The sequence below is a fragment of the Sorex fumeus genome, unplaced genomic scaffold, assembly GCF_029834395.1.
Source record: "Sorex fumeus unplaced genomic scaffold, SorFum_2.1 ptg000020l, whole genome shotgun sequence".
Classification (NCBI taxonomy): Eukaryota; Metazoa; Chordata; class Mammalia; order Eulipotyphla; family Soricidae; genus Sorex; species Sorex fumeus.
This window is the reverse complement of record NW_026606077.1, coordinates 19,843,416-19,862,178: the sequence shown is the minus strand read 5'-3', so window position 1 is coordinate 19,862,178 and position 18,763 is coordinate 19,843,416. Positions and strand designations below refer to the sequence as shown.

Sequence of the window (18,763 nt, the reverse complement as noted above, 5' to 3'; positions counted from 1 at the left end):
TATAAGAGATGTCCACACTAGTCTTAAGGATCGACCAAAGGTAAAACTACAACAAGGCCATGTTGTCTCTGGGTCTTCAGTTGCCCACTGTTCTCGCCACTAACTCTCCCTCTCGCCCCTCTCTCTGTCTTCCCTTCCCCACCCTCACTCAATATCTAGGCTTCTAGGTGTCTCTGCCACCTTTTCCAGTCCAAACTTCCTCTTGGGAAAAGAAAAGAGGAACAGTGATTTTTCTTCTCCGACATAATTTCCCAGTGATGCTTTCAGAAACATTTATAGGAAAGTAAAGGCATGGGACAGCCAAAAGCTAAGTAGATTTTGAAGTTACTTTGGAAGTGAGAAACAACTTTTAAAAAATATTTTTATGTGTCTAATGGACTTTACAGTGAGCTATATTATTGGCAATCTGATGCCATCTTTAGTCCATTGACTTATTTTTATACTATGCAAGGTCGTGAATGAAAAACTGTTGTTTGATAAGTAAAGACCCAAATATAATCAACATAAATAATGTCATTCACACTTAAAGTATTAGGTTAATAATGATGTTTTATAATAGCAATAAATGTCTCAATTTACCGTGTAACTTTTATTCAGGTGATAATGGACATTGTGAGGGAAGGACACACTGTTAGCACATTGTGAGGGAAGGACACACTGCTAGGACATTGCGAGGGAAGGACATACTGTTAGGACATTGTGAGGGAAGGGGAGGTATAATGATATTAGGCCAGATGTTTTCTGGTGGGGTGAGTTTAGGCCATTCCTAAGCTTGGGCTCCATGCTCAGGGATCACCTTGTGCTTTGAGAACCATATGCAGTGTCAGGGATCAAACCTGAGTCATCTGCATGCAAGTCAGTTCTTACCCTCCATACTATTTCTCAGGTCTAAGGCAAGACAAACTTTTTCTTTCTTTCTTTTCTTGTTATAAAACACAAAATTCTTCTTTAAGCGATTCTAAAACAATAGGTATGTATACAGAGAAAACAGAACAAGAATTGGTTTATATTAGAGATGAATTCCTATAAGCCATAAGGGTTCAGAGACAATCCAAAGCTGACCAAGGGCTAGAGAAACAGCACAGTGAGTAAAGCATTTGCTTTGCATATGGCCTACCAGGGTTTGACCCCAGCATCCCATAAGGTCCACCAACCACCACCAGAAGCAATTCCTGAATGCATAGTGGAATGTGGAAAACAAAATTCAAAAGCTAGCCAAGCCTCATGATCCAGAGAGGGGAATAAAATCACAGTCATACTCAGGCCAGAAACAGTTGCAAAAATGTCTTTTAAAATGTGGGTAAAGGTCTGAAAGTGGGCAGATATAACGGCCTTAGAACTCAAGGTATCAACACCCATTTGGGGATCAGGACTTCTAAAATCAGAGGAAGAGATGAAGCAAAAATAGTGGTGGTATTATTTCTTGGACACACATTCCCTGCACTTTTGATACTGTCTTTGCTACTTTTTCTTTTCCTTAAATAAACACTTAACACGAAAACGTTGAAGATCTTACTGCTTGTGTTGCGGTTCACATGGATTGAATATATGAGCATTCAAGTTCATCTCACTTCACTAACAAGTGCTTTCTGAAACAGGAATTCTTTTCTTAACTGTAGATAATCAATAGCTTCAGAGATTTTTTGCCAGCTTATACAACTAGCAAACAGCAAACTCTGAGTTTAAACTTGACCTACTGACCACTAGAAGTTCCTTGATGTCTCCACTGCGATGGTACAGTAATTTGGGGAGTCATGTTTACCTACCACTGGTTTGGTAAAATTTAAACAGCTTCCATGAGCCATATGAGAAGTTAAAAGAAGTCTAGCTGATTACATAATGCTGGTATGCTGAGATAGCAGTACATGCTGCTTCAATGGTGGGTTAACCCTATATCAATCAAATTTGATGAAGAAAGTTAATTAACTGGAGCAACTTGGAGCCTCTAAATATGGGATTTCTTCTTCCCATAGCAATGGAAGAATTTGCAAGTAAAGTGTAGAAATTAATTAAGGGTTTAACAGAATTCTCTGAATGGACTCAAATACTATCTTCTTTGTGTGTGTGAGTGTGTCTGTGTGTGTGTATGAGAGAGAGAAGATAGAGAGAGAGAGTTCCGAGGAATAGAACCAGGCAAGGTATTATATTTTATACTATTTTTGAAATGAACAAGTAAAAGAGTGCTAATCAGTACTGATCAATATGCTTAATGTCGTTATATTTTATACTTGATAAATTTTTTGTTAAATCTTTTAAGTTAACATACTGTGTCTCCTTCCAGGAGATCTCTTGGGTAAGAAGATGTGACTATGCTTTTTAAAAAAAAGATTATAAAAGAAGTTCTCAGCTGGGAATGATTTTTTCCCACTGCCAGGGGATATTGAGAATATCTGGAAATATTTTTGTTGTCATGGGTGAGGGTGGTAATACCACTGGCCTCTGGAAACTTGAAGCCAGGGGTGCTGTAAAGTCTAATGCAGTGACCCCCAAAAAGAGCTTTTGCATTCAGAATATCAATTGTGCAGAAGTTGAGAAATCCAGGATTAGAGTAATAATGATAGGGAGAAAATAATGAAGGGTAAATAAATCTGATTAAATTTACAATTCCAAAGTGAAAGTTTGTTCTGGCTAAAAATTGCCAAAGAAAATAATCTTAAAATAGTTTGATTGAAAAATTATTTTAGTGTCTTTCATATTTTAAAGAATAGTCTCCTAAGAAATTTTTATCATAAATGAAGAAATATTCTTGGAAAACAACAATGTAGAACTTGTTAACCAACTATTATATGACATACATTTTATAAACGTCTTATTTAATCGTCTCAATTCTATGGAGTATGGATCATGCACTTTCACACATGATGAAACTTTGGATGAGACTGAGTAGTGAGGCAGGCACTTTTATTTCTGTGTTCACCAACCCCCAGTTCCTTTGCTGCCTGGACAACAAACCCTATTTTTTTCTTTGTCTTTCTTTTTTAGATTTATAATGTGTTTCTTTTCTTTTCTTTTTTATTTTATAAAGTTCACAATATTTAATTACATTTAATATTCAAACACCAATCCCACCACCATTACACCTTCCCACCACCATATTTTGGTGTTTCCATCCTGAACCCCAATCCCTGCCCCAAAGCAGAACAAAATAATATAATATTTCCCTCTAAGGTTGGTTGCCTCCTACTTTAAAGGAAAGAGAGAGCAAAAGGAAATGCCCTGCCACAGAGGCGGGGTGGGGCGGGGGTGGGGGATGAGGTGGAGGGATAGGAGGATTACTGGGATCATTGGTGGTAGAAAATGGGCATGGGCGGAGGGATGGGTTCTCGATCATTGTATAACTGAAACCCAAGTACGAAAGTTTGTAAGTCTACAACTGTACTTCATGGTGTTTCACTAATTAAAAAAAAAAGTTTTTTTAAAAAAAAGTGGTGTGGTACTCTTGGACTATGGGTAGGGTGTGTCCTATGAAGTGTAACATTTGCAGCCACTAATGCAGCTGTTCGGTCCAAGGAAAGGTTCACTCTTGGGTGAGGCTTGGCCGAGCATGTGGAGAGTGGCCATGAGCATGGCAGCAGTTGAGTTCTGGGGGTTTTCAGCTGCCAGGGCTGGGTCCCTTGGGGCAGGGCAGGATCTTACATACTCCCCTGAAACATCCTGGTGCTGGGTCTGGAGATGTGGTTATGGTGAGCATCATGTTGCTTCCTTCCAGGAGAGAAGGATGTGTGATCTGGATGGTTGCCAATGATTATCTGGCACCAGCCAGGGGTGGCTTATGGGCATGACTGCTGAGTCGCCAGAGATTGGGGTAAGGGGAGGGGATGGGGCAGAGGATCTCCATTCCCAGTCCCATTGAACAAACCCTGTTTTCCACCCTCTTTTACAATAAAGTGGAACTCTGTCACAGATCCTCGTACAAGAACATCTCGATGAATTGAGAAATGGATTTCCAGGAATGGCTCCTAAAATCTCTCCCTATGACCTACTGCATTCTCCTTCCCTCCTATGCAGAAGGTCCCTAGTGGACACCAGAGCCCCTGAAGAATCACTTGAATCCCTGAATACCTATGTGGACCGGTGTCCCCACTTTTCCCTCCTGGAACCTAAATGCGAAAGAGGAAAACACACAAACAAACAAATAAAAACATTCATTGCATATAGTCACTAAGGAATTAGGGCTGTTTCATGGAACAGCTGATGTGCCCTAATTAGTAAAAGCAGCTTGTGTGTAAGCTGAATTTGATGTTTTCTGCTCCCCAAACTCTTGTTCATCACTAGTACATTATACCACAAATAAATTATTATTAACCTTTCCAAAACAAATACAAATTCTTTTCAAGAAATAGCTATAGAAATATGTCTATAATTTTACTGTTTCTTTTGGATGAGAATGTGAAATATATATATACTGAATTTATTATAGCTTTATTGAAAAATCAAAATGTATTTCATACCCCTTACCAAGATAACATCATGGATTAGCCTCATCTACCACAAATGTGCTTAGAGGAGTCACACCATTAGCCTGCAGTTGGAATAAATCATTTGACATGAAATTTATTTTATAAGTATTGACCATGTCATGTAATTGGTTGAATACTGTACTAAAAGTGGAAAAGTTTTTGAAAATACCAGTTGCTTACCCTAGTGGTCATGTAGCTGCTGACCAGGAACAGTACTTCCACCACTACCCAGCATCCTGACAGAGCATATCCTATATGGTGAAAAGATAAAAAAAACTGAACAGTTTCTATTGAATTCAATATAGTTTTTGCAATATTGTAAAGGCCAAAAAGGTAAAGCAGGAGAACCAGACAAAACCAAATGGACACACACACACACACACACACACACACATATTCTGTCTTCAGAAATGACATTCCCAGAGTGAGAGGAGGAGAGAAATGAGGAAATAGGAGGCTAGTGGACTCCAGTGAAGAGATATTAGTACTTCGGTTATTGTTTTGGTATAGTAACCTGTATTTTGAAGAAATATGTAAGTTTATCCCTGAAATCTATAGAGCTGTATAAGTCAACATTTTTTACCTCAAAAATTGCAAATAAACACATGGGAACTTGGGATATAGCTGAGGTGGTAGAATACGTGCCTAGCATATGTGAAACCCTGAGTTGAACCTACAGCAATGCCATCTAAGCACCACTAACTGTTGCCCTGCTAGCCCCCAGACACTCCCATAACTGAGAAAATTGTTAAATCAATCCATCTTAAGTTGGAGAACTTCTGTATGGATTTACATTTGCACTTTTCTCATTATTTTACTTATAGACTGATGCAAATATATGATTGGACTGCATATATTCCAAAACTTTAGAAGTAAATTATGTCTGGACTGGAGCGATAGCACAGTGGGTAGGGCATTTTCCTTGCACGCAGTCAACATGGCAGACCCGAGTTCAATTCCTCCGCCCCTCTCAGAGAGCCTGGCAAGCTGAGAGTATCTTGCCCACGTGGCAAAGCCTGGCAAGCTACCTGTGATGTATTCGATATGCAAACACAGTAACAGTTGTGTCAATGGAGACATTACTGGGCCTGCTTGAGCAAATCTACGAACAACGGGAGGACAGTAACAGGACAGTGACAGTGACAGTGATTTTATGTCATCAACATACTGAAACTTTTCGTCAATAGACACTTTTCTTGACGTGTTCTTTCAATATTAATGAGATGCCTACTAAGTGTTCTGCTTTTGGAGCACAAAACACAGATAAACCAATTACAAAGTGTTCAATGAATATAACAGATTGTAGAAAAGATTTCTTGACTAGAAAAATAAATGCTAAGCATCATTTGTTCTTATTACAAATCAAATAAAAAAGTTCACTCATAAAGAATGATCCAGGCAGCAGAGGAGGACAAACATTGTATTTCCAAGTTGGAGAACAAGAGTGCCTCCAAGAAAACCATTATCCATGGGCACCAGGTCATAACAGAAAATATTTCATTGCATAATAATATATAGTAGACATATAGTAGGGATTGAAGCATGTAGTAGGCATTTAAAATCTACTGAATGAATCTGAATAGTTACTACATTATTATAATGATAGGATATAAACACAATGAATACATACTAAATATATTAGTAGGTTTCTTAAGCGGGTAGGATAACTTTTTTTTACAAGTGATTTCATTAACTTCAACATATTGAGAAACTATTATTACATGGCAATCATCTTATGTGGCCTTGACATGCTAATATCAAAAATAGTTAGTGCCCATGGTAATGGTCCTTTGATGTGGCATCAGTTTTCATGGCATTAAACTGGTACTCATGAAATACAATTTTCTGATTTCTCAAAGACATCTACAAAATTTCATGTAAAATATTTTTATTCTTTGGGTAATTATATTTTGTCTTTTGAACATTAAAAAAACAGTGATTTACAAAGTTGTTGACAGTAATGTTTCAGGCATACAATGTCCCTAACTCCAATCCTACCCACTAATGACCATATCTCTCCAGCAATGACTCCAGGTTCCTTCCAACACCCCAAACTGACTTCTTGGTGAACACATTTTTCAATTTTATTCTTGTAGTCTTAGTCTGGATCCCAGACTTCTACTTGTATTGGCTCTAGTGGTTTATCTGTGTACAGGCATCTGCCTCTACACCAGAGATGAGCCCAAGGTCCCTGACCCTTGCCACTACAATCATTCCAGAACTCCTCTTCTTTCCCCCTCCGTTTCTCTCCTTTCCTGGCATTTTCATTTGTGTCATCAAGTGTCAACATTTTGCCCACCTGTGGTATCTTCTGTTCCCTAGAGAAGTTATTCTATCATTGTTTTTTGAGACCGTTATTTATTCTATCATTGTTTTTTGAGATTGTTTTTTGAGTCTTTGTCCTTGTCTTTCTGACGAATTTTTCTTCCATGAGATCCTCCCATTCCAAGTTGCAGTGACTTTAGTGGTTTCACCATTTATTGCAGCTGGTAGTATATCATCATGTATATTTACCACAATATGAGGTTCCATATAAAGTTCACTGTGTTTATATGCCGCAATCTGGATAAAGTTACTATATGACCCATACTTCTTGGTATATGATCCTACTTCATAGTAGGATCTCCCAAACATGGTAGGATCTACTCCCAAGAATAAAAATGCTCATTAGAAAAGATATATGCACACATATGTTTATTATGACAGTATAGTAGCCAGAAACAACCCAGGTGTCCAAAAACAGGAGTGTGGGTGATGAAGTTGTGGCTTTTAAGTTTTTAAACATCATCAATAACATTTTAGTTTATTCCTGATTCACATTGTAATTTACTGTATAGATGTTTTCTTACAAATTATATAAAATTTATTTTCATTATTTATTAACTTCCCATGTCAGGATGTGTTTAGGAGATGCCAATTAGACTCATTATTCTATTATTCACATGTAACAAGATCTCAAGATTTAGTGGAAAACAGACATTTAAACAGATAACTTATAAACTAATGAGTAGGGGGAAAATAGGAACTAGGAAATGGAGGTCTTATATCACCACAAAGTGTTTAACTGGCATCCAAACTGAATTCCACATTTTTTCCGCAAAATTATTAATTTTTGAATTGCGAGATAGTTGGTGAAATAATTTTTGTAGACATTTCCTCCTGAAAAGCTTCCTATATTACTACAATTTTGTTGTTCTTATTCTCTGGAATTATAGGAAGCATCTCCCTAAGAGAGATCTTTACCCCTCACTGTACAAGAGGTATTCAGGATGCTGGCTGAGAAGCAGGGTTATGGAAAATCTGTCTCTCCCTCCTTTCCTGGGGACCTTCCATGTGGCTCTCTAGTAATGCCAGTGGTCAGGACTTTGCAGATGTTTAACATCCCCCAGAAGCAAGAGAGCAAGTAATGTCACCCAATACAATATAGTTACATTACTGGAATTTCAGATGACTCCTTTTTGTCCTGACAGTCAGACTAAAAAATAACTTAAGACCCAATAACTTTAATTGTACCCATCCATCTGCACAGTTGTTCCTTATGTGTGTTTTCCAGGCTCCGGGCAGTGAAATGGGTGAAATCAACGCATGTAAATGAATCCCCTAAGACTTCTCATTAAATGGTTTACAGCACAGAGAAAAGCTGTATTGAATCTTTAATGTTCTACTCCCTATAGGTCTCACATTCTGCTTGTGTTAGGATAAATTTTATGGAAACGAAATTGTGGCATACACTAAGCATATGGGGCCATAATAGTTCTTCCCTCTACAGAATACCCAGGAACATGGAACTTTTTCTGTAAATCATTGTTTTCCTTTGAATGATACATTGACCCAGTAAAATACTGAATAAGATGGTACTTTCAAGAATCTTCATGACTAAAATTAGATAATAAAAACCTGAATGGAAATAATAGGAGGCCTCTCTTAAGCAATTGGATGCTATCACAACTGCCTCTGTGTTATTAGTGTATACCCCTCCCAGAAAACACATTGTAAATATTGCCCCCTGGTGTTGTATGATACTGTGACATGAATGCTCTTAAATTGTGTTTGAGTTTTGATATGCCACGTATTATTTGGATCAGTTATTCAATTTAGTGATATTTTCAGATGAACACAGAGTGTAGCTCTGTTGCTGTGTGTTCATCCCTGAGAGGGTTAACTATGAAGAAGCGAGAAAACTGTGTGATGCTTTCAGAAACTTATTTTCTTTGTGTGTTTGTCTATTGGCTAATTTGTATGCAAACTCTCTCTGAAAGCAAAAGCATCTTACTTTTCAGTAATACCAGTTATCATTCACACCTTTTTCTTGTGAGCAAAATACTATTTAATTAAGGCATATCAAGACATTTGTTCTCTGCTGATATCAAATTTCTTGCCACCACATCGCATCTCACACAAATTATTAATGTCATTATCTCACTTATTTCTGTTAAGTAAAGTAAGTAAAGTAAAGGCCCTCCTGTTGATCATCGATTTGCTCGAGCGGGCCCAGTAACGTCTCCATTGGAGACTTTGTTGTTACTGTGTTTGGCATATCGAATACATCACGGGTAGCTTGCCAGGCTCTGCCGTGCGGGCGAGATACTCTCGGTAGCTTGCCGGGCTCTCCAAGAGGGGCGGAGTAATCGAACTCAGGTTGGCCATGTTGGCTGCGTGCAAGGCAAACGCCCTACCGCTGTGCTATCACTCCAGCCCTTTTTTCTAGAAGTAAAACTATCTTGATAAGGAATCAGCCAATAAAATATTTTTTGCCAGACTGCTAACTGGATATAAGCTGTTTCGTGCATTACTTCCTGGATGTGACTTTCTTGCGATACTCAGAAATCAATTATTTGATGCTAATTCACAAAAATATCTGTGCTCCTGTTTTCAGTTTATTACTTTACAGTATGGGCTAGAGCGATACCACAGTGGGTAGGGTGTTTGCCTTTCACACGGCCGACCCGAGTTTGATTCCTCTGCCCCTCTCAGAGGGCCCAGAAAGCTACTGAGAGTATCTCGCCCACATGGCAAAGCCTGGCAAGCTACCCATGACATATTATATTTGATATGCCAAATACAGTAACAAGTCTCACAATGTTACTGGGCCTGCTCAAGCAAATCGATGAACAACGGGAGAACAGTGACAGTGACTTTACAGTACCTTACGGTGGGAGGGATACTGGGATCAGTGGTGGAGAATGGGCACTGGTGGAGGGAAGGGTACTTGTTCATTGTATAACTGAAACCCAAGCACAAAAATTTGTAAGTCTACAACTGTACCTCGTGGCGTTTCACTAATAAAAATTAAAAAAAAAAAGATTTGTACAACATTCTTCTCTGTCTTTTTTGAGGCTAAACTCTAAACCACCATGTTGATTCTGATTGAACCTCTTATATTCTATTCTTGCTACTTTTCACCTTTCTAATCAATATTAAATAATATTTTGCTTTATTCACTATAGAAGTACCCACAGTTCACATTTCCACCTATATCTGACTCAGATCTATAATCATTCACATCATAACCCTTTTTTTAATAAAAAAAGACAACAAAAAATAGTGTGAACCTATACCAGGAATGATCATATAAAATCTGCTTTTAAAAGTAACTTGCAAAGGGAAATTGCATGCATGGTGCCTATCATTAAAGACTTGATGCCTCCTGATATACATATTTGTGGGGAACAAAGAGCCTGTAATTCTTGGATTCATAGCGTCATCTTATTTGAGCAAGAGAGTTACTTGGAAGTCAGAAGGGAAGATTAACTACTAGGATATGATCATTTTTATTTACATTTTTTTGGGTAAGTGCCAAAATGTGATCGCAATATTCTTCTGTTAAGAGAATGTTAATATAACATGCTAAAAAATGAACTGCATTGGCCATTTCTTTTTGAGTGCTTGAAGATAGGAACCAGGAAAACATGGTATTTTCTTCCAATAGAAGAGACTTCAGAAATTGTCACCTCCTTCTACTTAACAAACAAAAGAAATTGAAGCTCTGTTTAGTAACAGAGCTATAAAAGGAAATATTAAGTGACTTATTCAAAGTTAACTGTGTTGAATATTATTCAAAGAGAATAGCTGAGGTGTCTGCCTTTTAAATTAATATTTTGACAACTATATGCATTTCTATACTTCTTTGTTTGGTGGTGCCTGTGATGAAAATAATTACCAATTCAAAAATAAAGGGAAAGTAAGTTTATTTCAGGGAATGTTCTTATTTTCCCCGTCCTCGGTTTGAAACAGTTAAAGCAACAACACCTACCAATATACAGTTGAATCTGAAATTTACTGTATGAAGCTTCTGCTTTTCATTTTTTACCATTTCACACCTTGTCCGCATCTTGAGCAAGCTTGTAAGTTTCCAGTGCATCCATTTCTTGTGATGATATATTGTCCTGGTGGAAAATTTCATTTACTGGCTGTGCCCTTTGCTGAACCTGTTGCTAGTCAGGGAACATGATAAGCGTATAAGTAGCATGCTACTTCATTTATCATACATCGTTTCAGACACTCAAATATCTCATATACAATTCTGCATTCTGCATACCCAATTCAGTGAACAAAAATCTTTAAATAAATTGTTGGCCTTTGATAGATAGATAATACTCTTAATATAAATTAATCAGTTTATATTAAATTTCTAAGCATCCTTTATTTGTTTGTAATCCTGCTGTCAGCCTACTACCAAACTCTAGTGAAAGTATCTGACTAATTTAACAAAGAGACATTGGAAAATATAGAAACTATGCTTTCAATCATTGATTTATATTGTGAAATATAAATATTCCTAGGGCACTGGAATCTCAATGCCTTTGCTGAGATCTCTGAAGTCACGTTTCTCACCAGGGGAAGCACTTCAACGTTTCCTCTTCATTATTACAGTAAGTCAGAACAAACGTTTTGAGGTGTTTGAATTAGGCTGGAGAGAGGTGTGTGTGCATCTGTGAGTAGGAAGCAAAGAAAACAAAGGTCCAGACATCTGCCTTGGAAAGTCTTTTCTTGAAGGATTGTTTTCTAAAGTGCCTACAGGAGGTCAGGCCTACCTAATTTCAGTAACTTTTCATGTATTGATTTCTACTCTTCCCCTGCCTGTCATTATAGTGTTTTACTAGCACCCATGTTTTATGTGTAGCATTAACAAAATCTACATTCTGTCAGAATAGGGCTCTTGAACTTTTGAAAGTGAAACTTGATTTACATTAAACACTGCTTAGACTAATTAGGACCTTTCTCAGAGGAATTGTGAACATGAAATACAGCTAACAATTACCTGGTTGCTGTCGCTTGCTCTTAACGTCTAGGAAATTCTTCAGTTGAAGAGAGTCCGTGTGACCAGACCAGACTGTGGCACTTACATAAAGAGATAGAAACAAACTGAGGTAGGAGTTATTATTTATACAATTGTCCTTCAGAAACAGCAAAGATGGGTGCCCTGGGGTGTTTCTGAAGGGAAGTCACTTGTGTAAACATCACTGGTCAGCTGTGCCCTGCATGAGACATTCAGAGAAAGGTTCCATAGCCCCTCCAATCAAAACCCAATCATTGTTTTATAAAGGAAAAGTGTGCTTTTCTGCATATAGGACTAGGACACGGACATTACACTGTAATATCACTTCTAGTCACTGAGAAAACACCTTGACTAGATATACAGTCGCAATTCATTGCATTTTCTGTTTCTCTTGTTGATGAAAATGCTTGGATCTTGGAGGGAAGGAAGGAGAGAGAGATGGAGGAAGGATGGTAGAAGAAGGAAGGAATTTGCATATAATTCATGCAAATGTTCTAAGGTCAGCATATGGATCCCAAAATGCAGAAAGAGCTCCAGATTCAAATTACTGCTGCACACTGGAACAGGTTGTTTAACTCTTGTGAATCCAGTTTTAGAATCTCTGAAGAGATGAAAGTAATACTCTCCAGGTCCAATGTTGAAGATAAAAAAACAAGACAGTGGGTGTGCAAGGGCAAATTCTGTGTGACATGGTAATCACTTGGTCAATGCCTTTTTCTTTCTTAGACTAGGTTATCAAGATGGGAATTCATCCACTGAGAAGCAGAACTGGGCTAACTTCAACCCACTTGGTTACCTACCTATGTATGTACATTTTGTGCCACATAGCAAAAATGAATAGTTGTATTAAAGATTACATGCTAGTAAAACTGACAATATTTATTATCAGGCTCTTAATGGAAGAGACTTTTAAATCTTTCCTCCAAAGACAAGATCTTTGGGAAGGAAGCTTCATCCTCTGGAGAACTTTGTTTACTCCAGTTATAATGTTTACTCTCATTATTTGTGGTTGAAACTGTAGTAGCTGTTAAAGTTGGTGGCAGTAGGTCTGATTATTGAATCTCCAACTCCAAATTTCAATCAAATCAGAGGTTTAATCAAGATAAACACAGACTAAACATATTGCCATAGCATTCATACAATAAAATAGCACAGAGCAATGAAATGAATAAACTACTGCTGTCCACAGAAACATGGACAAAGCTAAGAAAACCAGTTGAAATGTCCTCTGGGTTGCTAAATGTCTACACCATCATCACTTAGTTCAAAAGGGTAGTTACATATATAAAAACTTGTTGAGCAGCATGTTTAAAATCAATTCACTTTCTATACTTGGTATGTTAAGTCTAAAATGAAACAGATGCAAGAGAAAGACTCTGGCAAGGAAGACAGGAAAGAGAAGGGAATGATTTCAGTGGTTAAGGTTTGAGTCCTGATGCCGTCAAGTGGTTTTATAGGTTTTAGAGCAGCTATAACTATGGTGTCTCAATTTCTTCAAATGTAAAATGGTCAAAGAATTATAGTGATCTACATTTCCTTACCCAAAATTTCAAAACCTAGACAGCTCTAAAAATTTTTCATAGTTTTTCATAATTAACTTAGCAGGTATTTATAGTTTTTATTGATTCCACTCATTATTAGTAAGTTTTTGTAGAAAAATTAAGGTGTTTGAGTATAGAACACTTCTCTAGACGATATTTGTGGATTTTATGTTAAGTATGGTACAGTTTCCATACTTACTTTCAAGCATATATAAAATTCTGAATACCAAAACTTCTACCTCATGGGCTTCTAGAAAAGTACTAGAAAGTTCAACCTCTCTCAGGGAGTTTATTAGAAATAAACACCTGAAAAGCATATAGAACAATGCTCGCTTCATTAAAATACTCCGTAATTATTAATATTTCTAATAATTATGATATCTGCTCCATTATAAGGAATTTTGTGATTTGCTTTTTAGAGTTAATGGATACCAATTATGAAAAATCATCTTGAGCCCCATCTCTGAGAACTACAATCTGTAAACTTTCTCCTGAGCAAACTTTATGGGTAAAGGATATTGTCAGTCATATAGAAAGTTTCAACTTAAGATGATTTACAAGGTAAAAGTTTTGTCTCACAAAGCAAAAATCCAAGATCTGAACGGTATCTTAACTGGCATATTCAGGGCTCTAGAGGGTCATCAGAGACTCAGGTTTTTTTAAATTTTGTGTTCAGCTCTCTTTGGCATGTTTGGTTTCTCATAGCTGGCTCACCTATAGATATGAAATAGTTGCTGAATTTCCAGGTGATACCTTTTTCAGATAATTCAGCACGTGGGTAGGGTGTTTGCCTTGCAAGCCACCAGCCCAGCCAAGCCGGGTTCGATTCCTCTGCCCCTCTTGGAGAGCCAGGCAAGCTGCCAAGAGTATCTTGCCTGCATGGCTCAAAGCCTGGCAAGCTACCGTGACGTATTCGATATGCCAAACACAGTAACAACAAGTATCACAGTGGAGACGTTACTAGGCCCGCTCAAGTAAATCTCACCATACCGTTTTCGACACTGGAGAAGAATTGTTCCTCGGAACGTGCGATAAAAGAGGTGTCGGAGGCATCGGTGTCCTTGTCAACACAAACTTGGCCATGAGCATTGATTCATTCGAATGCCTAACAACCCCAATCGGACGTTTACATTTGAATAGATGTGGCTCACTGCTGGCAGTTTCTATCTTCGTGGTCTACGCACCAACATCTCATTATGATGAAAAAGAAATGGAGAATTTCTACATGGAGCTGGAGAAGTTCTATAAAGAAGACCACACCATCTACAAGATCATTGTGGGTGATTTTAATGCCAAGATAGGACTGAGAAGATCAGCTGAAGAACTTCACATCAGGACCCATGGCCTAGAATGGAACGAACAGGGTGAGAGACTCTCTGAGTTCATCATGTTGACCAAGACCATTCATGGGAACTCACAGTTCCAGAAGGCAGAATCTAAACGTTGGACATGGGAGTCTCCCGGTGGACGATTCCACAACGAAATAGACCACATCATATTCAATCGACGGTTTTGCCTGACCGATGTCGCTGTTGTCCCAAAATTCCGAACGGGATCCGACCACCATCTCCTTCGTGCAAAATTTTACTTCACAGAGTGGGGAGAAAGGTTTGCAAAGTTTAAAAAGAGAACTCCCAGAACGACCACCAACTGGGAGCTCTTTGGCACTATTGCGGCAGCATGGGAAGATGCCATTGTTGACAAAATTGATGAGGAATACGATCGACTGGTTCAGCACCTCCATGATTGTGCGAGGAATGCCAAGAGACAGATAGCCACAAAAAAACGCCTGTCTTCGAAAATTCTTGAGCTTATTAGCCAACGTGGTTTGGCACATGCCTCAGGCAACCACAAGCTAACGTCCGAGCTTGCAAAGCAGTGCAGAGATGCGATCAAGGAAGACCTCAAAGAGAGAAGAGCAGAAGTGCTGGTAGATGTGTCAGAAGTCGTGAAAAGTATTCATAATGCCCGCCTGTCCTTCGCCAACTACAAGACCAAGATGACTGCCCTCCGACGTCCTGATGGATCCATCACATCCTCCAGAATGGCAATGGAGAAGTTTATCCATGACTTCTACTCAAACCTCTTCGATAGCCATGTCCACTTGACGACATACCAAATTCCACAGGATGGATATGTCGTTCCCAATGTTCTCCCTTCTGAAATCCGACACGCCATTTCATTAGTAAAGAAACGAACAGCACCAGGCCCAGACAAGGTCAGACCTGAACATCTGAAGAACCTGCCATCAGCACTCATCAATACACTGGCTCAGCTCTTCACACGCTACCTGTCTGAATGCAAGGTTGCGTCCCAATGGAAAACCAGCAGGACCGTACTATTGTTCAAGAAGGGAGACATCCATGACATTGGCAACTATCACCCGATCTGCCTATTGTCTGTCATCTACAAGTTGTTCACTCGAGTCATCCTAAATAGGATTGGCAGAACACTAGATAAAGGACAGCCATGCGAACAAGCCGGATTCCGAAAAGGATTCAGCACCATTGACCATATCCACACGATAACCAAGCACATTGAGGTTTCTCGGGAGTTCAAGATGCCGCTCTATCTAACCATCATTGATTTAAAGAAGGCCTTTGATTCTGTTGAGATGGAAGCGGTCATTGAAACCCTAGCCAATCAGGGCATTCAAGACCAATACATCAAGATCCTCCGTGAACTTTATTGCAGATTCACTACCAGGATCTCACCATTCTACAAAGAGGTGATCATTGATGTCAAGAGAGGGGTTCGGCAGGGTGATACCATTTCACCAAAACTCTTCAGTGCCACCCTCGAGAACATCATGAGACGACTTGAATGGGAAGGAATGGGAGTGAAGATAGATGGTCGGCAACTACACCACCTCCGCTTTGCTGATGACATTGTTTTAATAACACCAAACATCAGCCAAGTGGCACAAATGCTGACCGACTTTGACCGTGAGTGTGGAAAGGTCGGACTAACAGCTGAATCTTACGAAGGCAATGTTTATGAGAAACAGCCTCGTTCCTGACGCCCCATTCGCTCTCAATGGAACGACCATCTCCGAATGCAACAGCTATGTGTACTAGGTCGAGAAGTCAACATGACAAATGACCTGGCACCCGAGCTGCGCTGGAGGAAGAGAGCGGCTTGGAATGCCTTCAAGAACGTCGAAGAAATAGTTAAGAGGATGAAGAACCTCTGGCTCCGGGCACATCTCTTTGATTCCACTGTTCTTCCTGCATTAACATATGCCTCAGAGATCCGGGCCCTACGCAAACAGGATGAGAACACTATTCACGTCTCCCAAAGAAGAATTGAAAGAGCTATGCTTGGAATATCACGTTTCACTCGAATGAGAGAAAGAATCCGGAGTTCCAACCTCAATCCATGATCAAGAATCAGGGACGCTGTCTCGTTTGCCAAGTTGTCAAAAATCAGATGGGCTGGTCACGTAATGAGATTTAAAGACGACCGCTGGACTAGAGCTGTTACCCACTGGATTCCACAGGATGTCAAGAGACTGTGTGGTCGCCCATCCACAAGATGGTCAGACTTCTTCGTCAAGATCATGAACGATCGGTTTGAGGCTCTTCGTCTTCCTAGAGCCAACAGATGCCACTGGGCTACACTAGCACGCGACAGGGACAAATGGAGATGTTACTGGTGCCCGCTCGAGGAAATCGACAACGGGAAGTTAAGTGATTAAGTGATATATATATGCATACATATAATCATATATAATTGTATTCTGTATTTGATATATATGGCTAACATTAACTATCTCTGTACATAAGTAGAATTTTTTCCTAAACATAAGTATCAAACATTGAAATCTTGTGACACTCTCCCTGGCAGAATAATGACATTAATTGTTTCTGCCCTTTGTGAACCAGCAGACACATGCAAGTATACATGTAATTTTCACAAGCACGAACTCATTTAACCTTCCACTCATGATTCTGCTTGTCTACCATTTTTTACATCTGAGGAAAACTGAATATATCAAGAAAATCCCTCAGCAAAGATCACACTCCTCTTAGGGGTCTACTGGAAAATTTGAACTTCAGTGGCCTGCTCTGTGTCCAGACCATCCTCCCCAAAGCACTTCCATTGATCGTTGAGTTCATAAAATTACTAAACTTTAAGAAATTATGAGACCCATACAAAGGCATTTTGTAGTTTAGGATCATAGAACCAAACATAGCTTGGCAGATATTAAAATGTGACTCTTTTCAATTATAGAGGGCATAGCTGCTATGTAGGTCAGACAGCTGAGGATAGTGCACTTCCTTACTTATCCAACAGGATCCTAATGGCGGCCCCCATATAAAGCAGCTGCAGGGATCCTCACCAGTGTTCTGTAACACCCTCTCGGATAGGAAGAAGGGATACTATCCCACTTGGCCTTTGTTTATTTGAGATGTTTCTTTGGTAAGATATGCATACTCCTTGCTCCATTAGCAAATCAGTGTCACTATTGGTAAACACCCTATATCACTCAAGAGTATGGCACCAACCACCCTTGATGCTATTTTTCAGACAGAAAGTGAAGACGTAAAAGTGCACCCCCAAATGATAAAAACCCCTTTTATTCTGAGCTCAGCAAAAGAAGAGTCATTTTCAGAGTCCCCCAGAAAGAGCTTAGAGGTGCTAATTTTGCTGTCAGTGAGTTAGAGACCAAGACAATTTGTGCTACCACATCAGCAAAGGAACATTTTCAGAGATTTATGTTGGAAGAGTGTGAAAAGTCCAGCTTTCTCAGGATGACATGAATCTTCAGAAATGAAGTCTCCAGAATCTATCTCATCTGTCTCTCAATCAGTCTCATAATTGAGAACTTAGGTTCTGTTTGTTTTTTTTTTCTGAGAATCTTCTTTGAAGCAGATATTTAATACTGTGTTCTAAGATGTAGGCAGTGAAGTTGGGAAATTATGCCAAGATGGTTTAAGACTCACAACTCCAGTCTGCAGCTTGTTAGACTAAGATATTCATTGACAAACTCCATACTGGAATGACCTGCATTTTTACCTGGGAATGCAGAACTCTTTTTTGTCTGTTTTGGTTTTGGGGTCACACTTCAATGTGCTCAGGGCTCACTCCTGCGTCTACACTCAGTAATCACTCCTCGGAGGACTTGGAGAACCTAGGGGTCAAACTTGGTTTAGCCACATGCAAGGCCAGCACCCTACTCTTTGTACTATCACTTTGGCCCCAAATTTTTCTACTTTCTCTGTCTTTGTCTCTTCTGTGTCTTTGTCTCTTGTTTCTGTCTCTCTTATTTCCTAAATAAAACTCTTTATTTTTTTAAAACAAGATACTTTTGAAAGATGAGACTTAAGGAAACTTTTCTATCAAACATGTGACATCCTTTATTAAATCACTTACTCTTTTCCCAGGATAATATACATTTTGAGAGCAGGAATAGGTTCTCTCATAGGTAATTGCTGGCTTATGCTATTCCCAGACAAAGGACTAACATGGAAAAACAGAAA

The 18,763-nt window shown here is 39.0% G+C and overlaps 1 protein-coding gene across 1 annotated transcript in view; it reads left to right on the top strand.

Annotated features, from left to right (window-relative positions):
• The window catches only part of POU6F2 (POU class 6 homeobox 2), a 461,711-nt gene that overhangs the window by 173,943 nt on the left and 269,005 nt on the right, over window positions 1–18,763 (top strand). The gene's annotated exons all lie outside the window — the stretch shown is intronic.